Raw genomic sequence first — 25819 nt, 5'->3', positions numbered from 1 at the left:
AGAGAGACAGTGAGAAGGAGACATATCACTCACCCCCCCTCACCTGGTTATCTGGGACTCCCAAAAGTGTAGTGTTCAAAAGGGATGAGGTGATGTCTTTCTCTTTTTCTCCCACAGAAAGCGGGGCCAGCACAGCGATTGGGTTCACCCACCCCTCGCCCCAGATGCCACTGTAAGAACCCTTGGCTGTGCATGCAAATGCTTGCCCTGCCCTGTTATGCAGTACACACGGCACCATGCAGACATGACACTTGTTTTGGATGGGAAAGGGAACTCCGGCCCAAAAAGATAAAATCTAGCTGGGACTGGATTCCATCTTCACCTTCGGGTCTGTCCATAAGCTGCGAGTTCTATGAGGACTCCATTGCTGAGATTCTTTCGGTCGCCTTGGCAACCCCCGCCTGGGCGTGGTAGACAGAGTGAAATGGTTGGGAACTCCCAGCCCTGCAGGAGTTCAGCTGGTGGAAGGGAGTCATGGCAAAGGAAAAAAAATCCAGTCCGATGAACCGAGAAGACATTATCTTGAGCGTGTCTAGGGTCCCTCATGGAGCTACAGACAGGCCTGAAAAAAGGAAGCTGGCCGTCGTCACCTCGGGGATAATCCTGGCTGCCCCGTTGTGTGACCAAACACACGACAGAAGCAGCTGGAGGGAGGAGGCCTTACTGTGGCTCCCAGTATCAGGGGACACAGTCTGTCACAGCAGGGTGTCCATGCCTGGCCACAGCCATGCCTGGCCACAGAAGCCTAAAGTAGCTGGTCACATTGCATCCACAGTCAGGAAACAGAGTGGACAGGAAGTGAGGCCAGGCTCCAAAACCTTTAGTCCCGCCCCCTAGTGTCTCACTTCCTCCAGCAAAGGCTCCACCCCCTAGAGGTTCCACAACCTTCCAAAAGAGGTCCAGAGCTGGGGGACTAAGTGTTCAAACACACTGTGGGGGACCCTTCACCTTCAGGCTCTAGCAGGTTACGCTGATTATTTAGTTCATGAGAAGACAGCTAAGAGCTCTCCTGCCGCCCTTTCTTCAGCACCGGGGATGACTTCCTGGTAAGGAAAATCTACCTCAGACCAGAGCCTGGAGAACGGAAAGTTTTTTTTCTGTAATATTTATCCCTGCAAAATAAATATTTCCACCTCCGTCCGGACCCAGTCTGTCCCCACTGACAGCTTCCCGGGCCCTTCTGAACATCCAGTCACTCCAGGGGCAGGGAACAGGGTGACCGGGCAACCGGTTCTTTTTCATTTTCACTGGGTTTCTGGCAGCTGGAGAAGAGGCTGCCAAATGGCCTGCCTAGGAGGGTGGAGCCAGGGCTGGGAGGGGACAGGAAGCTCTGAGTGTGATCCTGGGGGAACACCCAACCCCAGAGAGCAAACTGGGGCTCCCCACACACGGGTTTGGAGCAATGTAGCTGCTCCCTTGAGTCAGCCTGCAGGTCCACTCCCATGTTTCCCTTATGGTTCCTTTCTCCCCATCAGCAGCTGCTCAGAGGGGCGGATAACATGTCTGGGTTGAACTAGTAAGCACTGAGAGGGGTGTGGGTTCCACACTCTCTGCATCCTGGTCCATGGGATGCGCTACTGCTCTGTGGCTGGACCGCCCTCTAGGAACCAGACCAGACTTTGTCCTCAGCTGCGGCCCTAAGGCGTCTTTCTATGGCCTGTCACTCATTACCCATGGCGTTTATTTTAGGCCTTTCAATGTAGAGGCTCTTCCTCGTCTTTAGACTTTGCACGGGCTGTTTCTACCATCTGTGGTCTCTCCCTGTCCCCCCTCCCTTCCTTCCTTCCTCCCTTCCTCCCTCCCTCTCTCCCTCCCTCCCTCTCTCCCTTCTTCCCTCCCTCCCTGCTCTCACCTGCCCCATCACTGACCTCACCACCCATCCCAGCACACACTCTGCCTCGTCACCCCAGGCACCTCCTACTCCCACTGAGCACACTGGCCTACATCTTGGTGTTCATTTCGTTTTCCGTGCCCACCCCTCAGCTGCATCCTTTGAGAGCAGGTGCTTCTGAGCAGCATCTTGGTCAGGGCCTGGTCGCATGGTGTGCTCACTGAATGGTTAGTACTTGACATTAGGACTAAGCAGGATGAATCCTCCCCCCACCCCCCGTCTGTCACTTGGTCTGTCTCACATTCTACCAAACCTCCGCACAGATCACAGCCATGAACATTCTTTGACCAACCCATCTCTGAAAGCCAGGAGGCCAAGGGACTTGAGGGGCTTTAAGTTTACGCCATGGATGCCCCATAAGGGGAGTGTTAGTATAAGCCTAATGAAGGAGTGTTTGGCTGTGGTTCCAGAGGGATAGAGTCTTCCTGGTGGGAAAGGTACAACACCCTCTCAGGAGCAACAAGCAAGCTTATCACATTTCCATCTATGTGCAGGAAGCAGAGAGCGAGAAGAGGAAGTAGGAAGAGGCTGTAAAGCCCACCTCTAGTGATGTACTTCCTCTGGAAGACTCCCAAGTCCTAAAGGTTTATAACCTCCCCACAGGGCACCACCAACTAGAGACCAAGTATTCAAATACATAAGCATACAGGGGACATTTTCTCTCCAAATCACCGTCCGGGTTGTACAGCCAGCTTCTCTAGATACTTTGTTAGTAATTCCATGTGCATTCCTCTTTGGCATCTTAGTGTCCCTTTTGGTCCCTTTCTGCAGCTCTCTCTCCCTCTGGTCTCTAATGGCTTGGGAGCTGTTCACAAAGCTCCTTTCTACAGCCCACAACAGGCTTCAGGCTGTGAGCATCTGTTTACAAGCCTGAGGGCAAAGGCTCAGATTTCCTTTAGCTCAGAGTGCTGCTCACTGCTTCTCTGAGGTGAGAGCTCGGAGGACAGGGACTGCTGATTTTACTGCCAGGCCTCCTGGGGGCGGGGGCAGGGGCATCTCCCAAGTTCCACTGGATGGAAAGCTGGGAAATAATGAAGAGGCTTCCAGAGCTTGTCCCGCTGCTTTTCTATGGTAGAAAGTTGCAAGAACGCAGGTTGACGGCAGGTTGAGCAGAAGGCAAAGGCAGCTTTCCCTTAGGATGAGCCTGCAGGCTAGGCTAGCCATTGTCACCTAACAGTCTGCCCCCCACTCCACCCTCACACACCAGGATTACCCTTGCAAATGTCACCTGGAATCTATGTGTTGCAATAGGCTGGCCCTTCAAGAAATAGCCATGCTGTGGACCATGAGGAAACTGGGGGACAGAAGGAGACTGGACCTTGGCAGTAAAAGGACAAACATCTCTGGCCCCAAGGTTAGAGGCATAGGAGCAAGCCCCGCCGGTGTTTGACACTAACTGTGTTCGCTTCAAGTCCGGACCTCAGTAGAGATAGCAAGGATGCCTGCTTCTGAAGGGAAGCTGTCTTAGGGTTTCTGTTGCTATGAAGAGACACCATGACTACAGCAACTCTGATAAAGGAAGACATTTAGTTGGGGTGGCTTGTTTACAGTTCATAGGTTCAGGCCGTTGTCATCATGGTGGGGGAGCATGGCCATGTGCAGGCAGACATGGTGCTGGAGAAGGAGCTGAGAGTCCTGCATCTTGCAGGCAACAGGAAATGCTCTGAAAATCGCACTGAGGGAAACTTGAGCAAAAAGAGACCTCAAAACCTGCCCCCAACAGTGACACAGTTCCTCCAACAAGGCTGCACCTCCTGATGGTGCCTTTTTTATGAGCTTATGGGGACCAATTATCTTCAGACTATCAAAGAAGCCATCTCAATAAGTAGTGCCAGGAAAATGGATATAACCCATGTGCAGAAAAGGAATCAGATCCCAGTCTCTAGCCATATGCATATCAACTCAAAAGGTTTAAATATGAGATCCCAAGCTCTTAACTACCGGGTAGAGACAGAGGAAAAAAGCTTCAGGGCACTGGTCTAGGCAGTAATTTGGGAATAGGATGCCCTTAGTGCTGGTAACAAAAGCGAAAGCAGATGGATGGATTCTGTCAAATCAGAAGGCTTCTTCATAACAAAAGAACCAATCAGCAGGCCAGAGATGAAATAGGAAGAGGCACTTGTGAACTATGTGTCTGGTAAGGGGTTAATACCCAGGGTTTGTGAGGCTCTTAAAGAACTCAACAGCCTAAAATTAATCTGATTAAAAATGAGAGGATGACCTAAATAGATATTTCTCAAAAGAGGATATACAGCAGAAACCAAAAAAAATATATATATGCTCAAAATCACTCATCAAATTCAAATGAAAACCAGAGGAGACATGGTCTAGCCCCAGCAAAGATGGGTATTGTCAAAAAGGAAGAAAACGGCAATGCCGGCATGGTGGCACAGGTCCAGGAAGAGGGGGAGACATGTATGCCCAAGCTATCCTGCCGCTGGGTGTAGCCAAGAAATGGAATTTGTGTTAAGGAGACATTTAGACTTGAGAGCTGACTATGGCATATCCTACTTAGACTCGTGTAGACGCAACCTCCGTTTTTATTGGATAGATAAGGAAAGTGGTTTCTATAAACATGAAGTGGCATTCAGGCATAAAGTGAATTACTACCTGAAATGCTATCATTTCCAGTAACACAGATGAATCTGGAGGACCATGTATAAAGTAAAACAAGACAGGTCCAGGAAGCCAAATCATGGACCTCAGAGAAGCGGAGGATGGGATAGTGAGTTACTGGGTCCTAGAAAGACTACTGGGGAGGGATAGGGAAAAGATTGGGCGTACAGGGTACAAGGAGTAGGAGGTGAGTTTTAATATTCCATTGCAGAGAAATAACATATATCTGAAGTGGCAGGCTCCCTTCAGGATCACTGCACATTTTGTGTGTGCATATGTGTGCGCGTGCATGTGTGTGTGCATCATGTGCATGCGTGTGTGTGTGTTGTGTAGTACACTGCATCTCATCACACGCAAATCACCATGTGCTGGCGTTATTTCTTTATTTCTTTTGGTAATGCTGGGGATGGAACCCAGACCTCTATGGATGCCAGGCAAGCGGTCTGCCACCATGCTACTTCTCAGTCCTTTGCCTTTTTGAAAACTATTTGTTGGAGCCAGAGAGATGGCTTTGGAGGTAAAGATGCTGTTGCCAAGCCTGATGACCTGGGTTCAATATCCGGATCCCAGGTGGTGGGAGGAGAAAGCTCTATAAGCCGTCCTCTGACCTCCACAGGCATGCTGTAGCGTGCACACACTTACAAACACTCAAATAATAAAAATATAATTGTTTTAAAGATTAATCAAAAATGTGTTAATTAAAAATCAAAATGAATGTTTCAGAAGTGCTGACCCTCAGTTTCCAGCTGGAGAGGGTGATCATGTGATCCCTTCTTCGGAAGGCCTCTGACAGATTCAGTGTAAAATATAGCGCACAAACCTCTTAGCATCAAACATGGAGGCAAACATTCATGACCCAGAATTCAGTAGGGGATTATGAAATGTGACATCAAAAGCAAGAGCGGCAGCACTCGGGAGGCAGAGGTAGGCGGATCTCTGTGAATTCGAGACCAGCCTGGTCTACAGAGCTAGTTCCAGGACAGGCTCCAAAGCCACAGAGAAACCCTGTCTCGAAAAACCAAAAAAAAAAAAAAAAAAAAAAAAAAAAAAAAAAAAAAGCAAGAGCGGCAAAATTTACAGAAAGAATACACACATTGGATTTCATCATCAACGAACACTTTCATGGGGAAAGAATTTATTTCACCCTGCAACCTCTGGGTGACAATTCATCATTGAGGGGACTCGGAGCAGGAGCCAGAAGCAGGAACCTGAAGGCAGGAACCGAAGTAAGAGTCCACGGAGAAAGCTTCACATTGTTTACTTCCCATGGTTGGCTCTGCGCCTTTTCTGTACCTCAGGCCCACCTTGCCCAGACGTAGTACCACCCCCAGTGGGCTGGGCCCTCCTACATCAATCATTAATCACAAAAATGCCTTCCAGACAGCTCCATGGCCCAGCTGGCAGATTCCTTCTCAAGTGTCTCCAGTTCACGTCACATACATAGGAAGAAAAATGAGACATTTCCTTCTGTTTGAAATATTTGACAGAACATACTATGATAAACAAAGCTTGCCCGATGTGGAAAAAAGGCAAAGGAAGTTAAAAAAATCTTAGGTTATGAAATTGAGAGTTGGCAGACAGGGTTCTGCAGCTTGCACTTTTCCGGCTGATGGTAACGCTTTGGTTTTTGTTGTTGTTGTTGTTGTTGTTATAAAATAAATTTATTTATTCATTTATTTTACATACTGGTTGCAGTTTCCCCTCTCTCGTCTCCTCCCAGTCCCTCCCTCCCAGCTCTCCCCTCCTTTCCCAGCCCCCAAGTCCAGTCCCACTCCATCTCTGTTCAGGAAAAAGTAGGTCTCCCATGAGTATCAACAAACATGGCATATCAAGTTGCAGCAAGACTATGAAAAATTAACACTTTTGAATCCCAAAAGGCTACTCACCAAACAAAGAAGGTATTTGAAAATCATATATATGGTAAGGGTCTAGTATCTACAATATATAAAGAGCTTCAGTATGTGAAAATCTCAATGACAAAAAGGCCAAACTAAAATAATAAATAACCAATCCGAAAGCGAGCAAAGAATTTATACTAGACACCAGAACCACAGGAGAAATGGTCTAGACCCAGTGAGGATGGGCATCATCAAGAAGGAAGAGGGCAGCAATCAGCATGCTGGCACAGGTACAGAGAGAATGGGAAGCCTGCTCACAGAAGAAATTGTATTTCTGAAGGAGAAGCACCAATCGCCAAGGAGTCTGTGCAATGTTGGACGATGCCATCAGTCAGTAGAGAAGAGCAAACCCGACCATAATGAGAAGCCACTGTACATGCAATGGTTTTTTTTTTTTGAGACAGGGTTTCTCTGTAGCTTTGGAGCCTGTCCTGGCACTAGCTCTTGTAGACCAGGCTGGTCTCGAACTCCCAGAGATCCGCCTGCCTCTGCCTCCCGAGTGCTGGGATTAAAGGCGTGCGCCACCACCGCCCGGCTTGTACATGCAATGGGATGGTTGTGGCTTCTAAACTGAAAATTACAAATGTTGGTGAGCATTTGGAGAAACACGAGCCTTTATACAGTGCTGGTGGGGATTTACAGGGGTTCAGCTGCTGTGGAAGAGTCTGAGGGTACATCAGAAACCTTGACGCATAATTACATACAATATTGTCCAGCAACTTAATCTTAACAATGCACCAAAAATATCTGAATATTTTAAAAATTGAACGTGAATGTTGATGGAAGCACTACTCATAGTAATTAAGAGCTGGAGGCTACCCAAATGCCCCTCAATAAATGGGGGATAGGCAAAATGTGGTATATCTATTCAATGCAATGGTATTCCAGCATACCAGAAGCAAAGTGCTGATAAATGCTACAACATGCATGAATCTCAGAAACATTGTGCTGGGGCGGGGGGGGAGAAGCCAGACACAGGGGATAACACACCGTGTGGGCCGTTTCTATGAAATGTCCAGGATGGGCAAATAAATTAAGATGCTAGGATGGGAACTGATTCCTAAATAGGTAGCCAGGTTCCTTTGGGGATGTAAAAAATGTTTAAGAGACTGGCAGTACGTCTCTGCAGAGCACTTCCCTAACATGTGCAAGTCCCTGAACTGGATAAAGTGGTTCGTGGACAACACTGTGGATGTTCTCAACATCCTACAATGGCTAGTTTTATGCAGCATGAACATTATCTCAATGTATAAAAGTAGCATAATACAGAGGAGGCAGCTGAGAAGGTGTATTCCTTAGGTTTTTTTGTTTTTTTTTTCTATAGCCAAAGACCCTGACAAAAGCTGCTTAAGAGAAAGGGGTTTGGTGGGGACTTACAGACACAGAGAGATAGTCTATCCTGGCCAGGAAGATGTGGCTTGGTCACATTGCACCCATACTCAGGAGGCAGAGAATGGACGTGAAGTGGGGCCTAGTTACAGAACCTTCAGGGTCTCTCCTTCAAGCCCCCTTCCTCCACTGAGGTTCCACCTCCCAAGCCCCCCCTAAACAGCTTCACAAACAGCTGCAAACCAAGTGCTCAAACACGGGCATCATTTCATATCCAAACCACAACAGTGTGGCTTTCCCGTCATCCGTTCTGCTGCATAACCTCCCTGCTGGAAATGGGCCTTCTGTAAAAGTTGTAGGGAGAGGGGACACAGCTTTAGTTTGGTCTCCCTGACTGCATCAGGAGCAGCCACACAGGTGCAAGGGTTTTCCTTGCATGCTCCAGAAAGCAAGTGATGACAGACACTAGGGGGTGTAGATGGGAGAGAGGCTATGTTGAGCCATCCTCTGGTACCAAGGCTTGCTCCTCTCATGGTGTGAGAGGCTCCCAGTGTGACTTAGAAACCTTAGAAGGCGGGGCCTAGCTGAAGGATCCTGGGGTTACCTCCTGATGGGAAAAGCAGCTTCCACCGTACTCTTGTGTTACCCAAACACACGAGGCCAAGTGAGCATGGGCTGAGCCCTCTGAAACTGTGAGCCCAAAGGAGTCTTCCTGCTTTAAGTTGTTTCCATGGGAAACTTGGCCTCAATAATGCCACAACAACTAATGTGGGTCCATAGGGATGGACTCACAGAGGTGATGCCCGAGAGAGAAGTGAGGGAGGCTGCCACACAGATGCCAGCGAATGGTGAGGGCTACCTCCCAGGCAAAGGAAAGAACGGTTCATACATAGAACCCTAGAGCAGGACAGCATCCTCAAGAAAGCTCAGAGACAAGGCATGCCACAGACAAGGCCACAAGGATACCACACCCTGGCCCGATGCATCTGTGGGCAGTTGTTGCCTGTTGGCTCCATGGTTTGCTAGTTCTGGGAGCAAACCTTGATGAGGGTCAGTCCTGTGAGTAGGCTGCCTTTGGCCATCTGTGCTACCCCACTGTGCCTCAGGAGCAATGGTGTCTTCTCAGAATGAATATCCCAGAGTCACCTTTTGAGGAAGTTCCAACATCCACTGAAGGGAGGCCAAGCATTTAGAACTCTAGCTTGCAGGGGCCGTTTTTGGATTCAGGGCATAGCAGCACTCCCTTCAAGACCCCAGTTTCCCCCCCCCCCCCAATTTGGATCTTCTTAGCTCCTCAGGGGACACTCGTATTTTCATTTATTTATTTGGTTGCCTACCCCTCCCTTTCTAGAAGGTTTCTCAGGGATTGTGGACGCTTCTGTCCTCTTCCCCAGGCACAGAACACGCCCAGGCACACAGCAGGTCTCAATTATTGTATAGCATATGAGAGAGAGGATTCGCTGATGGCCCTGGATTTTAGAAGTTACCTGCTGCCGGTGACCTCAGTAGGCGCACTGATCTATACAAAGCTGTCCCTCCAGACCGCGCTGGTTGGTGCTTGCTGAGGGGTGAGGAGGCTCACTGTCGCCAGCCTACAGGTGACAGAGCCTAAGGACAGAAAGTGACGCCTTTGTCCTCCCCTCCCCCAGCCTGTCAAGGAGCCTCCCTGGGTGGTTTCTGAGCTGGTCTCACAAGGGGCTGGAAGGCCCATCGCTCTTCACTTGCCCTCCTGTGGGGGTGGTTCTTGGCAAGGGCCCAAGTCAGGCGCTTGTCTGGCTTTCAACACCCGGGGGTGGCAGGCTAATTAACGGCCAAGCAGCTGGTGGATGTGCTCAGACCGTCTGAACAATTCGGGCAGGCAGCAGGGCTCAGTGCACCAACTCCCTGAAGCAGGGCGGGAGGTGAGACCAGGTTATCCTTGGGACAGCCTGAGAGGTGGCTTCCATCAGAGGGGAATGCATGCGGGACAGGATTGGAAGGTCTTTCGTCCTAGTCTGGGCCTGGCCACTAACTGAGTGAGACTGAGAATGTTCCTGAACCCTGGGTTGTCAGCAGTAACCACTTACCTCCTGCAGAGAAGTAGAAGAATCAAGCAAACCACTTAGCCTGGGTACAAAATCAACACCGGTGTGTGCCGAAACTGTTCACTGTTCTCTGCTTGAAGAGGCTCTGCTCAGAGGCCAACAGGCCAAGTGCCCAGTAAGGGCTGCATCCCTGCCCCTCCCCCCTCTCCATCCTGCATTGGTTGCAAATCCATGTTCACCTTGGGGTGGAGGGGTCTAACAGCTCTGGTCCAGCCTGGGAGGTTTTCTGTGGATTCCATAAGGAGACCTCTTCCCAAGCAGCAAGGCTGGGACTGGAGTGTGGTGCTGCGTATACAGTTAAGCATGTGCCTCCCTTCTCCGTTTCTCCCTAAGAAGTGGCAGTATCTTGGAACAGACTGTATTCTTCATCTCAGAGGGGCCCCCGCACCCAGGAAGTCCCCTTCAGATTTGTAAGAGACCAGATGACTTGACTGACATGGTTCTGGCAAACAGCGCGCACGTATTATCATCTCCACAGCCCCATGATGCCGCTGTGATGCTGCCCTTATATTGCCTGCAAGAGCAGAGACTCAGAGAAGCCCTAGCAGCTAGTCCAAGGTCATGAGGTTAGGTACACTGGCAGCCTTGAATTCCCGAAGCCCAGCTTCTACCTGGTGTCCTCCGACATGCCGCGTGCTGCCTTCCGCAGCCGTGGATCCGAGGGGAAGGGGGCCGCAGGTGCCCTCCTTCGCATTTCTAAGGCCAGAGAGAAAGCAGAAGCTGGCAGCAGCCGAGGTTAGGGCTCAACATCCGCGAGAGCCATTCTTGCTACCTGCCTGTCCCAGCTACTCCTGCACTGCCCTGCCGTGGCCTGGCTACTTCTCTCTGTGTGTCTGTCACCCCCTATCTTGTTCACAGCTCCATTTCCCCTCGTGTCAACGGATCGCTCAACAAAATGTTTTCCATCCTTGCCAGCTATTTTTATCCCTTTTATCAGAGTTATTTCCTTTGTAAATAGCTTCCTGGCACAGAGTAGGCAGCCTTACTCAGTCCTACCAAGTACCACGGGGACAGGGAGGGTGCGGGCACCTAGGGAGGGAGGGAAGAGCGCAGCAGTCTTGGACCTGACTGGCCTTGGGGACTCTGATGATGGCAGCAGGGGATGTTCCTTCGTTCCACTTCCATTGTTGGCGCCGTTCTTTGAGCAGGCGGCGTGTGCACAGGCCTCGGAAACACACAATTAGCGACAGGCGCCCAAAATAGACTCGAAATCAGCAGCATTTTGTTTAGCTCAAGGCTTTTCATGCCCGCAGGGGAGGGCATTTCTGCTCCCAAATACACATCTATTTTACAATGCTTCATCCCCCTGCTGTTTAATCCAGCCGCACGCCCTTCCCCGCCAGCCAGCCCTGCTCTGGAGTCCTCGCCAGCATTTCCTTTTGTGGCTGCGAGAGCTGCTCGCAGCAGCGGTCTCATCTCGGCGCGGTGTAGGCTCCCAATCTGCAGTGCAATTAGCGCTCACGAGCTGGGTTTTCGTCAGCGAACGCTGCGAGGGCTGCTGCAGCTGTCCTAACAGCCCGACGCTACTGATGCAAACCTTACTGGAGAGAGGGACCCAGCACCGTACTGCTGGAGGTCTCCCTGCTCTGGAGGTTGCCCCAGGCCACTGCAGAGAGCCAGGGCTGCTCTCAGAGTGTGGCCCCTTCGTCACTGAGTTTCCAGGAAGCTCATGAACTTCCCAAGGAGTGGAGCTGGGGACTGAGTCCAGACAGATCGGGAAGCCTGAACTTAGAATCCCACCCCTGGGTTTACAGCCTCAGTCCCATGACCCTGCCTGCTCTCTTTGCAACGTTTTCACATGGAATGTAGTATTTTGGTCCTTGTAGATCTGGAGCCAGGGCCCTGAGACTATAGGGTCACATCTGGCCCAATGGGTTGCTTTTCATACTGTCTGTGGCTGCTTTAGTTCCTTGGCAGGTGCAGTTACCAAGCAGAGTCTACATGGCTGCCAAATCTGAAATCTCTACTGACTGGCCCGTTATGGAACAAGACTGCTAACCCCATCCTGGCTAGCAAGTCCTGCGAGAACAAAAACCAAGTCCCCTCCGCGAGGCTCAGGGGCACCCAAGATCACTCAGCCAGTGGCTTAAACCTCGGAAACAATAAGATGTGTACCCAGAAAGTAAGATTTTGGCAAATTAGAAATTTATCCTGAGAAGGAAAGCAGATGTTCGTGTAGATGTGCAAGCTGTCCAGTGAGTTTCTGTCCAAAGACTACGGAGGCAGAGTCACCACCTCCTACCTGTGAGCCACAGTCATCTCATCTGTCCAATGGGTATAGTAGCTTAGTGTGGCAGGTTTTCCCTGCCCTTACTCCTCCCCATCTCCCCTCCCATCCAGATCCACACCCTTTCTGTCTCTCCTTAGAAAATGGCAGGCATGTAAGGAAAAATAATAATAAAATACGCTAAAATTAAACCAAGCAATTCAGAGCAAGACATATACAATCAAATGAAAAAAAAAAAAGAGCCAGAGGAAAAAGTACAACAAACAATAACAACAACAAAAGACAGAGACACAAGGACACACACAGGAATCCCATAAAAACACAAAACTGGAAGTCATAATATGTACACAGAAAGCCTGTGTAAAAAAAAAATGCCCTGACTTAACATCATGAGGCAAAGAATCTCCCAAAGAAGCCTTTGAATTCATTTTGTGTTGTCCGGCTACTGCTGGTGTGTTTCCCCAGTGAGATTCCCTTGGAAAAAAACAAAATTTTTATTTGCAAGTGACAATCAGTTGGAGACAGCTTCAAGTTCGAGATGAGGCCTGTGTCCACTTCCCCTTCCAGCTCCAGGACCCCGTCTGGTGCAGACCTGTGCTGAGTCTGCACCCGCTGCCTCAGTCTCCCTGAGTTCCTATGTACACCAGCCCGGTTGTGTCTAACAGGCCTTGGTTCCTTGAAAACACCTGGTTCTTTCCCAGACCTGGCTCCCCTCTTTAGTCCCTATGACAGTGACCCATCCTATGGGACCTCTAGCTCTTTGCCCTTCCCAGAACAGCTCGCATGGCTACAGAGTGAGGATGAGCGTCCTTGAACTCACTGCACACAGGTCGGGGTGTTAGAATAGCAGACTTGAGTTTAATTGACCTTTGACCCTGCTACTCATTGAACCACGTACCCTAGAGAGTATGGGTTCTCCTCTCCACACCTCACTTCCGTCTCTGGAAGATGGGAGGGAGACAGAGCTTCCTTGTAGGTAGCAACAAAGATTAAATGCAGCAGTGTATATACAGTATATTTAGGACCAGATCTTGGTGAGCACCTACGGCAGCCAGTGTAAATTGTTCTCTCCACCTGGCCTCCCTTGGGTACAGTTTCCTGAGTTTGTATGTATGGGAATAGTTCATTTTGGCTGACTGCAGGCTGGCAGTGGACTCTGCCTTGAGATCAGGAAGCCCTGCCTGAACGGCCTCTGTTCTGCTGCACTAAGGAAGCCCAGAAGGTCCTGGCTTGAAGAGGCGCCATGTCTTCGGACACCTGTGCTTTCCTGGCTCTGGCTCTAACTGGGTAACTGTGGTCTACTGTTCTCACGCTGATGGTCTGACTTTGGAAGCTCCTGAGTTGGAGAATTTATGACCGGATCTTGTTCGTTTCCTTGTCACACTGACGTGTGCTGTCGGCCCAACGGGGAGCTGGGTTTCTGCTACTTGCTAACTTCTCCTTGTTTAAGTGGATGTTACTCCACCTGTGTGCATCCATCTATGGCTGCTCCATACCGACCCCTCGGTGAAGGGCTTCTGGCCGCTTAGAGGATTGTCCTGTGCCTAGACTGATCTGGGAAGGAGACAACGCTTGGGGTTATCTGGAAGATGTATTGACTTTCTATCAGACTTGGAAAATTGGTTTTATTGCATCACTTTGGTTCTTCTTAGCAAAGCCTTCCATGAAGCTGGGCACAGTGGTACACCCCTGTGAGCCCGTGCGTGTGGGAAGTAGGAGCAGAAGGGGCAGGGTTCAAGGCCATTCTTAGTTATACAGTGAGTTCAAGATGAGCCGGAGGCATGCGAGATCCTATCTCAAAAATTGAGAAAGGAAATTGGAAGCATCTAACTTAGAGGTGGGACTGACCCCAGCTGGTGAAGGGTTCCTTTGGGGACTCAAGTTCCAGAACAGAGAGCGGGAATGCGAATATGAGGGTACGTGGGTGCAAGGACACACGAGCATGCATGTATACAGGCCAGAGCTGATGACAAGGTTCTCGCTCAATTGCCCTCACTCTCTACCTATATTTTTGAGACAGTCTCACTGACCCTGGACCTTGTCGGTTTGGTGAGACCATCCAGCCAGTGAACTCCACGAATCCCCCTGTCTCTGTCTCCCCAGCACTGGGACTCCAGGAGCACGCCTGCACACCCAGCTTTCTACATGAATGCGGGCAGAGGGGGCAGAACACACAGCAAGTATTTCACTCACAGAGCTACCTCCTTGGCTGCAGGAGCTCTCTCTAAAGGCAGGCGATGGAGCCACGGAGATGTGCTAGACAGGTGTGCCAAGAAGCCTGGTGTCACATAGCATGTGCTAGTTAGGTTATTGGCCAGTTCTGTAGCCCAGAAAGCCCAGAATCCATCCAGATTCTAGTGCAAAGGAACATAGTTCTCATTCCCACCGCAGTCCAAGGCTGACTTTTCTTGGTGGATTGTCTCCTCCATCCACTGATACAGAAATCCAGGCTACTTCGGTCCCGAACTCCAATACGGTAAGAAAAGAGAACGTGGGTCTTGGACTGTCATCTGTGAGACAACAGATGGACCCAAACTGACGTCATAGAGGTTAAACAGAGTGACAGACAGATAATGGGGGTAGCACCTGCTTGTCTATAAAGGCTGTCAATACCTCTGTCTGTGCCCCTCCAGCCTATAGTGTTAAGCACACAGTAGGCGCTCAGTAGATATGTGTATAAAGACTGAGTGGCTGGCTCTCGAGCATCTTAGTCCTATTCCCTTGCCTCAGATTCCAGGCCACTTCTAAGGTGTGTCTGTTGAGCTCCTCCCTTTGTCTAGGTCCTTTTAGTTACATGTCCATCGAATAAGTTGCTTTTACTGAAGAACCGTTTGAATGTTCTAAGTGGGATATGGTGGCACTTGGGAGGTAGAAGCAGAAAGCTGAGGAGTTGAAGAGCAGAGTCAGCTACTTGGCAAGTCTGAGGACAGCCTAAGGCTACTGAGATCCTAAAACACTGAATGGATGGATGAAAGAATGAATGAATGAAACGTGAGACTCTAAGTCATTCTGACATAGGGGTTTGGGATCCAAGCCTCCGTACGATTCCTTATGAGAAGCTCCTCAGAGAACATCTAGACCTACAGTAGCAAAAATCAAACCAAAACAAAAAAAAATAGTTCATGAGCCAAGATACCTGATCATGGCAGCCCAGAGCTGGCTTCCAAAGTGAAGCAGGCTGTGCTTGGTTAGCAGTGTTGGCATGGACGAGACAGGAAATGCTGAGTAAAGTCACACAGAACATGCTAGATCATCTTGTATCTTCATAGACCACAGGTGTGGATGAGGCCCAAGGAAGGAGCCTAGCAAGTGACAGCCAGTGTAGACAGAGGGTCCTTGGCACTGACCAGAGCCAGAATAGGAAAGGCCAAGGGAAGGCAAACTCTGTTGGAAAAGGGGTTAAAGGATTTCTGGGAACAAAGACCTAGCTAGACTGTGGCAGCAGTAGGAACTTCTGAGAGGGAAATCCAGCAGTGGGGGCAGAGCACAGGGAGATGTGAGCTGGAATCCCCCCAGGGTGGTCTTCTTTCTGTTCAGCTGTGCCAGATAAGACAGGCTGAGAGGCCTGCAGTCATGAGGATAGGCAGGAACTCAGAAGGCAAATGACAGGTGATGGTGGTTCTCCTTCCCTTTACGGTGCCTCCTACGGAGTCCTGGACACAAAGAATAGCATCTCCAGGTACCAGGCCTCTCTCACCTCTCAACAGGTCCACCTCCGGGCCTCCTCTGTGCCGCTTGCTTGGGGTCATGGCTTCCAATCCACACAGACTCACAGTTGGGAGGGAGAGAAAGGGCATGAGAGGAAACGGACTTAAAACACCCAATGAGTTCAACAGCAGCATTTTCAGACACGAGAAATACTTCCAAACTCGTCAGAAGCCTGACTTAGGGAGTGTACGTGATTTTTGTAAAGTAAAAGTGATTGGCACCTGAATGCCAATCAGAGAAGCGGAGTCAGTCCGTGGTTAGCCATCTGTGCTGTGCTGTGGCGGGAGGGTGGCACTGATTCTGCCTTAGAAGGGATGCTAGGGATGTTGGGGCCCTGAGGAGTGTGCCAGGCCCATAAAGCAGGAATTCCCGGTCCAGGGAACAGCACAAACAAAGGCTCATGGTCTTCTTCATCTGTATCAGCAAGTGTACATTCAGGTGGGGCTGGATAGACAGGAGGGACAGACTGAAGGGCCTCAGCTTCCGTAGCTAGGACTTGGAAATTCGGCTCCAGGCCAAGAGTGTCCCCGCTCCATAGAGATCAAGAGTCCTGAGCAGGGCAACCATTACAGCAGTCTCCTGCCGCGCTCAGTGTGGGAGCACAGATGCTGGGTACCACGGATTGTCTATTTAAAGACACTGTGACTAGCTTCCAGAAGGCACATTGAAGGATGGAGGAGTGAGGGGAGGGGTAGATCATGAGGAAGAGGCAGCTGCGGGTAGGAGAATAGGGAGGCCTGGTGCCAGCCTGAACCCTGCTCAGACCCCACTGTGGGAGCTGGGCAAGTCTGTGTTTCTCTAAGTTTCCTTGGTACTGTATAGTAAATCCCACAGGCTAGACGCTGGCTGGGTTTAAGGCTGGGATCCGTCGCTACCCATCCAATTGTGTATAGGATCTGCTCCCTTCACTTCTGTCCCGCTTCCTCCTCTGTAGAATGGAGATGATCACAATGCCTCCCTTTCGGAGCTGCTCGAGGATTAGATGAGATAAACTGTGGGACACACTTTTAACCCACCTGACCCATAACAAAGGCTCAAAGCTTCTGGTAAAATGTGTTCTGTTGTTGTAAGTAGCGCTGGATGAGGTACCAGTTGCTTTTCTTCTTGCTGGCAACGCTGAGGAAGGATGGGTTTATCTTGGCCCACCCTGTGAAGGCATACAGCCTGTCACAGGACTCTCTGACAGTGGGAACTTCTGGCTAGAACCCCCCTCCCTGCTTCTCACATATCAGCAGAACAGAGAAAGGATTCCATGTCAGCTATGCACCTCAAGGCTTCTCCCCAGCGAGCTTCTTCCTCCAGCTGGGCTCTGCCACACAAAGGCTCTACAGTCTCCCTAAACTGTGCCGCCAGCTCTGTGGACCAAGTGTTCACACACGTGACCTGTGAGGGACATCTCACACCCAAACGGGAGTAGTGCTGAAGAAGCCGAGGGGGCCATTCCTTCTCCGGGGGCACGCGGGAACCTTCAGAGTCCATTCAGAAAGCTCGGCTTTCAAGCAGTTATCTCCGAGTGTCTTCAATATCCCTGACAGTTGCTCTTTCTAATCCGATTCTTCCTCTCTAAAGCTTGAGTGCCTATCTGGAAAAGCTCCTTTTCAAGGCAAAATCCATTTTCCTAGCATCAGCTGAGCCAGGCCCGAGGGGACAGTCAGACAGAAGCAATCCACAGTGGCTGCAGTCCGAGGGGTTAGACAGAAGCAATCTACAGTGGCTGCAGTGAGGGACTGCCCAAGGAGCAGTCCAGACAGCAGAGCCAGGACCCGTCAGGTGCTACCTCTGCCTTCTTTTGGGTCCATCAGTCTTGACGGAGTTTTCTAAGGTGTGATTCACTCCACTGTTAATTGGAGTTACGTGTTTTCTCCAAAGTCTGAACCGAGATGGACCTGAGTAGCTGCCCTTCCCCAAAGAAGCCATTCCGTGTCCATAGCCACCTGCAGGATTTCCCCTCTGGCTTAGCTGTCCACCTCTGCCTGGAGATACTGGCGCTGCACTCCAGAAGTACACACCCAGGGTCCTTGGGTTCTGGTTTCTTCAAATAATTCACTTTAAGACCCTAGAAGTTGAACCATTCAGAACGCTTTGAAAGTGCTGGGATTAATTGTGCAAGAGGCTGAAAAAAAAAATAGTTCAGAGAAATCTCATGTGCCTTTCTCCCGGCGTTCTCCACTGGTTACAGTTCACAGAAGTAGAGTCCATAGTAAGACCAGGACACTGATGGTGGTCTAGCATGTGGGTATACGTCTCTGTCATATTGTCATCTACTAGAACTGTGCCAACAGCAACATGACAGAACACCTCCATGCCCACAGGGCTGCCCTGTGCCATCCGTCTAGTATCACACCCCACTTCCCTTCTCCTCTTCCGCTGCTGGCAACCACTAGTATACCTTCCATCTGAAAACCCTGGTCTTTTCCACATGACTAAGTAGAATGTCAATGTGTGACCTTTCAATACTGACCTTTTCCACTCAGCAGAATGCCCAAGACTCATTCAAGCTGAAGATCAATAATCCGTTCTCCTTCTGATACTGCTCAATACTGGTCCATAAGCAGACTATCATCTCCCCACTCCCCCACTCCCCCCCGATATCAAAGCCCAAGGGATTGGTGCAGGATCACTCTCAGACATCAATCTCTGCAGAAGTTCAAATTCTGTGCTGATCAGTGTTTACTGTCAACTTAACACAATTTAAGATCACAAGAAAGAGTCTTAATAAGGATTGTGTGGATCCGGCTGGCCTGTGGGCATGTGTGTGTGAGAGAGAATATCTTGTGTGTGACACCATTCCCTAAGCAGAGGAGTCCTGGATTGTGCCATCAAGCAATCCAGTAGGCCCGCATGCATTTATTTCTCTTTGCTTTTGACCAAGGGTGTGCCGTGAGTAACAGTTTGAGCCCCTCCCTCCACACCCATACACGGGGGTCCGCAACTTGAGATCATAAAAGGAATAAACACTTTCCCCCTTAAGGTGCTTTCTGTCAGAATATCATATCACAGCAACCGAAATGAGATTAGAACAAATCCCTTATAGAAAGTGGTATAGTAACTGCCTCTAGCCTGCTGCCGTTTCCTTTATCCTTCAAATAATCCCTGCGTGATTTATGATGCCTTATTAATATAACATGATTGCTAAGCAAGGACGTGTTATACTGTACTATTTAAGGCATAACGACAAGGAAAAACTCATACAGTATAAACATCCCCCCCACCCTTGAACATTTCCAGCATACAGTTGGCTGAACCTGGGGGTGGGGACCTTCAGACATGGAAGGACTCTAGACCACCCACACGCTTTCGCCGCTGGTCATCTGGCCTGTCTCTGCATTTCGCTATAATATGTAAAGCTTCTATCAACGTTTGTACATATTCTTTATGCGAATATAAGCCTTGGTTCCACGAGGAAGAATGCCGGGGCAGGGGAGCATTGTTGGGTTACACGCTGGCTGTGGGTTTAGGTTAACCTGTCTCCCAGCGGGAGGGTAGTGCTTCTTGTCAGGCGTGTGGGAGCATTCAGCTAATCTCTGCCTGCACTGGGTGTGGTCACTAGCTACGGTGAAAACCTTAGCTGTTCTGACAGGTGTGTAGTGGCACCACACTGTGCTCTTATTTCCCTAGTAGCTGTGATTCTGAACCAATATTTCTGCTTACTGGCCATCTACGTATCGTCTGTGGGGAAATGTCTCTGTGTCTCTGCCTAACCTCTGAGTGGATTGCTTGTCATACTTTGTATGTGCTGTTTGGAAGTCCTCTATATGTGCCAGACAGGAGTCCTTTCCCAGTCCGAGCATTTATGCATATACTTTTTTAACCGTCATGGAACCCACACAGAGGATTTGAATTAGGATCACCTCAGTCTGGCAGATGAGGAAGTTGAGGAAGGAAGTGGTACATGGCATTTGACTGTCCCCTGGACCTCACCCTGTACATAAGCTGAGGGTGTTTGCATACTTAGGAAAGATGGTACAGAAAACCTGAGCTGTCCACAGGGCTTAACTGGCTCAGAAGACATCGGTGCCAGCATCTCCATGTCACAATGTTGTTTACTCAACATACAAACAGGTACTATCATTATCCCCAACTTACAGACAAGTAAACTGAGGCTCAGAGAACCTGACCACTGGTAAAGTTTCCACAATCAGTCTCATTTGAGTCTAGGCTTCTTCTTCAGGGCTTTCCAGAGGTTTTTTGTTTTTTGTTTTTTTTTTTTTACCATAATCCTCCGTAAAAATACATTGGTTACCGAAATCCATCTCCTAAACACGGTTGCACACACATTAAGGGATTAACACTTCCACAAAACAATACTCATACCCTCCCCGCACGCCATGCCCTCTGACATTTCCTCATTTTGAAGTCATGCTATTTTTAAAGTGGCATTAGTTACCCCCTCAGCTCTTTCCCTGATCCAATCATGGACGCAGGCCATGTTGCAGGCAGAGGCAAAGCTCTTGCACTTGAAGGACAATGTTGTTGGTGGGGATGCTGTCCTGGGCTGGCATTGGGACCGGGACCTGGCAGGAGCCCAGAGAAACCGATCTCCTTTACTTGGACTTCTTGGCAAACTGGCCGTCCCAGGCACTGCCTCCTAGGCTCCCACAGAGCCCTGGGCTGGCTCTTGTGTCTCCCATTATGACCCAGATTTGCCCCAGTGAGATCTACTCTGCCTCCTCCCTGGGGACAAGCACCATCTTGAACCATGTCGTTCACGTCAGAAGCCAGTGTCTCTCTGGAAGGTTATGCCCTGTCCCCACGATGCTGTCACTTCCTTCCCCAGAGTCTTTCTGTGTGGGGATTGTTCCCCTAATCAGGATGGAGACTTGGCTCATTACAAGCTGGTGAGGCAATGGCTCTGTGCTCCAAGCCGAGACAGGCTGTCTGGGAGCTTGGCCAGCCTCCCACTGCCCTGGACACCAGGGCAGCAACCTCTGCGTGGAGCCAGCCTGCTGGGTTTGTCTGCCCCTTCCCCAGGGACACAAGCTGACAGACACTGTTTGCTTAGACCTCTGTAGTGTTTACTATTGTAAAATCTCGGCCTTGATCATACAGCGAAGTCCAAGCCTCAGCTACCTCTGAGCTGAACTGAATGGGACCTAGAACCAGAAGTGACCTTTAGGAAAAACTTACTGCGTACCACACGTCATGAGGAGAGCTGCCCGGGGATGGAGTCTTTGACAGCACCCTCACTAGGTGCTGCTGGCCACTCCATTCCAGGATGCAGACATGGGGGCATGGAATGTTTCTGGAACTTGACAAGATCTCCAGGCAGCTAGGAAATGCCACCCCAGTGTGACCCCTGGATCCAATGCTCACCTCACATGCAAGCCATTACTGCTTGCAGGAGCACGACCCCAGGCCTTCCTCGGCTAGGTTCAGGAGTCAGGTGAGTCTCCATGGGTGATGTCACACCCTTCTCATCTGGGCAGCTAGGAAGAGAAGATTAAATGCGTATGCAGTGAAGCCATTCCTAAGAGTCAGCTGGGTTCTTAGTCGTATAGGGATCCTGAGAGGAATGGCCACCAGTTCAGAGGCTGGTGTACCCCTGGGGTTCTAATCCGGAGGCACCATGTAATCTGGGATTCTCATCCAAAGGCCCCATGTACCCCTGGGGTTCTCATCCAGAGGCACCATGTACCCTGGGATTCTCATGCAGAGGCCCTGTGTATCCTGGGATTCTCATGCAGAGACCCCCATGTAACCTTGGGATTCTCATGCAGAGACCCCATGTATCCTGAGAGAGAGCCCATATGCTCTGGGATTCTCATCCAGGGGCCCCGTGTACCCTGGGATTCCCATGCAGAGACCCCGTGTACCCTGGGATTCCCATGCAGAGGCCCTGTGTGCCCTGGGATTCCCATGCAGAGACCCTGTGTACCCTGGGAGAGACCCCGTGTACCCTGGGATTCTCATGCAGAGGCCCTGTGTACCCTGGGATTCCCATGCAGAGGCCCTGTGTACCCTGGGATTCCCATGCAGAGACCCCGTGTACCCTGGGAGAGACCCTGTGTACCCTGGGATTCTCATGCAGAGGCTCCGTGTACCCTGGGATTCCCATGCAGAGACCCTGTGTACCCTGGGATTCTCATGCAGAGACCCCGTGTACCCTGGGAGAGACTCCGTGTACCCTGGGATTCTCATGCAGAGACCTTGTGTACCCTGGGATTCTCATGCAGAGACCCCGTGTACCCTGGGATTCCCATGCAAAGGCTCCCCACTAGCACTAGTCACACTGACTTCCACATGGAAATCTCCAACATGACAGATACCTTTTGAGGCCACAAAGATGCCTTCTGCCTCCTTCCTCCAGCCTCAGATCCCCCTGAAGGAGATGAGGGGACCGTCCTGTGTCGACTGCGGAGCCCGTGTGGAACTTCTCATTAACTGCGGTTTAATTACTGCCTGCAGTAGAGGTTTTTAATAACAGTAAGTCCCAATTAGTCGCTTGTTACTTCAGAAATAATTACTGATAGTGGCCCTTTGTCTTTGTGTGTGTTATTTCCGGTTTTATTCCCAAGCCCCAGAAGTCTACCCAAGCAGGCATCTTTAATGGAAAGAACTGGAGTTGCAGGGCACAGGAAGAATGTTTGCAGGGACTGTGGGTTCAGCAGGGGCATGTGTGTCAGCCTGAGATGAGGGGGGCTTGACAATGGCCATTCTCATGCATGAAGACATTTGTGCAGGGAAGAGCCCTGGTCTCTGTCTGATCTGGGGAAGTGGGGGGGGGGGGCATGCTACTGACCAGCAGGTCACAGGGATGCCAGCCTCTAGCTACAAACTGGGCCAGGCCCCAGCCACTGACCCATGAAAAGGCAGAGTCACCACCCCCTGACAATGCCAGGCACAGCCGGATGCAAAGACCACTTTCGAGGGAGGGGAGAGCTTGTGTAGTCTCCCTGCCAGGGCAGAGTCCCCGCCTCCGCTGCACTTCTGACTAAAAGTTCCATGAGGACTTTCTCTAAGGAAAAGGTAGCTTTGGAATTCCACTCGGGCCTTGGAGTTCACGCTGAGCCTGTAGACCATCCATGTTACTCAGAGGCTACCCACAGGTAAGCCGGATGCCTGCTTTTGTTGGAAGTAGCAATGACGTCCTAGCTCCAGGGAGTACCTCTTTAGCTTGACCCACTTTCGTGAAACTTTGCTTGCTTTTTCTGATCTCTGTTCTATTCTTGGTGGGGACTGCTGTGGGTTTGACCAGTTGTGCACTGACTTGGTTAGTCGTTAGAGCTGACAAGTGTTGGTTATCAACTATAGGTGAGGTTCCCTTTAGGGTAGTTTATACTTATTGTTACTACTGCTGCTGCTGTTGTTGTTGTTGCTGCTGCTGCTGTTTTGAGACAGGTTTCTCCAGGGCTAGTCCTAGCTGCCCTGGAACTCGCTTTGTAAACCAGGTTGGCCTCAAACTCACAGAGATCCACCTACCTCTGCCTCTCAAATTCTGGGATTAAAGGTGTGTGCCACCACCGCTGGGCTTATTTATTACTCTTTTTTTCTTATTTATTACAACTATTTAAATGCTTATTTGCGTATACGCAAATTCAAATATGCAAAAGAGTCGAGTAATTTACCAAGGCCAATTAGCCTGTGGGTGTCAAGAGCTCAACACGTCCCTCCCAGCATCCCTCCACAGTCAGGCATGTCCTCTGGGGTACCCTGTCACTCATGGGAAGTACCTGACCACAGCCTCCTGACTTCATCTGTGGATCTGTGGTTCTGAATGTCTGAATGACATTTTTTCGGTCAGTTTTATTTTGCTCAACTGTCTTTTTGGAAAGCTTCTCTTGTTTGGACCAGCTGGTTGGCGCTAGCTGGCGGCTTCTGTGATTAGCCATTCTGCATTGAATGTTGTGGCAGGAAAACACTTGAGTCTAGTTCAGAGGTTCTAATTCTGGGTATCCTAATTTGGAGGGGACAAAGTCCTCTTTGCCATCATCCCAGCCAGCTCCTGGTCCTCCCACAGTTCCCTGTTCCTCTCCATCATCCCAACCAGCTCTTGTTCCTTCCACAGTGTCTTCTTCCTCTCCATCATCCCAGCCAGCTCCTGGTCCTCCACAGTGCCCTGTTCCTCTCCATCATCCCAGCCAGCTCCTGGTCCTCCACAGTATCCTGTTCCCCTTCCCTCGTGACAGCTTGTTAAAGGAAGAACTGCTTACTGCTAAGACAGGACTTTTATTTTTCCCTCACTATAGTCTTTGGTCTCTTTCCCCTGAGAATCCTTTCCAGTGACATACAAGCCATTTGGCTGGAGGAGCCTGCTGACAAAAATCCATCCTTTCTCATATTTCCCTTTTTACCTCCTGTTCATTTCCCCCAATGGGCCAAACCACAATGTCGTCTTCTTACTGTTGTTCTGAAGCCGAGTTCCTCTGTGTTTGGAAGTTCATTTGGAAAATCACATCCACAATGCAAAAAACGCCCAACTTCATCCCCCGCGCAAAGGGTCCTTTGAAGGAGCAAAAAGCTTGAGATTAAACAAACAAACAAACAAACTAGCAAATGAGTGTGGTTTTGTGGAGAGGAGCTAACAGAGCAGAAACAGAAACCTGTCTGGTAGAACTGTCCCTGAGTTACTTTAGACAGGGGATCGTCTTTGTGTTTTTTTCTGCGCTCATGGCCAGAGTTACAGGCACTTGAGTGATGCGCTGCAGAGGGCGGGCACTGGCCAGCCTTCCTTGCTGACCAGTCTTTTGAAGTGTCAGGTGAAATGTGGGCTGTCTGAGAGCAGTGTATCGAGATCTGACCTGACCCTCCAGTTGCTCAGACTGAGGACAGTGCACTCAGTCCCCCCCCCCCTTCAGATCCTTGATGGCAATCTATCCAGCATCACCTCAAGCCCCCAGGCTCTGTCCTACCTTCCACATTCTCCAGAATGACTGTCTTCTACCTCTGTTTTGCGCTCTCCCACTCAGACCCTGAGTGGAATTACCTTCCCTATTGCTGTAATAAAACATCCCTGACAAAAACCAGTTGAGAAAGGTTTATCTTGACTCAAGGCTTAAGGAGTCAATCTTGGTGGGAAGACAAACCGATGGCCTGTTTACATTGTGTCTGCAGTCATGAAGCAGAGAGGGTAATACTGGGGCTCTGCTGGCCCCCCTTTTCCTCCAGTCTAGATGTAGGTTTCCTAGGTGATCCTAAATTGCCAGATCCACAATGAAAATTAATGGTGATTAATTAATACTGTAGCATAGGGATGTGGGTTTGCATGGCTTGTTGGGAAACACTGAGAAGGAATGGAGAGTGAAGTTGGGCAGGAGAAGGCCCAGTTGTAGTGTGCCTTATTTGTATGAGCATCCACTCTCTAAGAGGATGTTGGTGACTACATCCCTAGGCAAAAGGACACTGTCATTGCTAGTGTGTCATCTCTGGATAAGGCCAGTAGGAGACATCAGATGTCACATCATCTGCTAAGGCGACCAACTTCCCTAACAATGTCAGCGAAGGACCAAATAATCATCAGCAGTATTAACTCAGCCCTCTCCCCCGCTCCATGGAGACCAACCTCCTTGTCCTCCAAAGTCTTCCAGGGTGGCTGCAGGCATCATCTACACTGTAGCTGTGTGTGACCTCTGTAGCCAGAAGCACTGGACTCCCAGGTAACTTTGTGACCTGGCCACACTCCCTAGCCTCCTGTCTTCAGCTTGCATTCCTGCTAAGCGGTGCACAATATTATGGGGGTGGTTTCTGACGTTCAACAGGTCAGCACCTGGCGGTAGCTGGCACCTGCTGGGAGTTCAGCAAGCACCATGCTGTTACCTTGCACTAATGGAGAAGCATTAGCACAGGACAGATGTTACCCCAGCATGTAGCTGCAGGAGGTGAGAGTCAGAGAACACACACTGAGGAATAGAAGCCCTGAATAGGCGGTGTCAAAAGGGAAGTAGGGCAGATCACATCAAGCAGGGCTCTTGAAAGCCTGAGCAAGACCTTGGTTTCACTCGGAGAACGATGGAGGTTGAGGGGAGAGCATCTGGATTTTAAGGAGAGAGGACACGTAACCTGACAGACCTTGACTGTCTTCCTCTGACTCCACTTGCCTGTGCACTGAAGATATGTGGGTCCCCAAGGG

At 50.0% G+C, this 25819-nt stretch overlaps 1 protein-coding gene across 1 annotated transcript in view; it reads left to right on the top strand.

Annotated features, from left to right (window-relative positions):
• Positions 1 to 25819, top strand: part of Nav2 (neuron navigator 2) — a 615193-nt gene that overhangs the window by 165957 nt on the left and 423417 nt on the right. The gene's annotated exons all lie outside the window — the stretch shown is intronic.

This window comes from Microtus pennsylvanicus, chromosome 18 (genome assembly GCF_037038515.1).
Source record: "Microtus pennsylvanicus isolate mMicPen1 chromosome 18, mMicPen1.hap1, whole genome shotgun sequence".
In the NCBI taxonomy this organism is placed as follows: Eukaryota; Metazoa; Chordata; class Mammalia; order Rodentia; family Cricetidae; genus Microtus; species Microtus pennsylvanicus.
The sequence above is the reverse complement of the archived record's forward strand: the minus strand, read 5'-3'. Positions and strand labels throughout refer to the sequence as shown.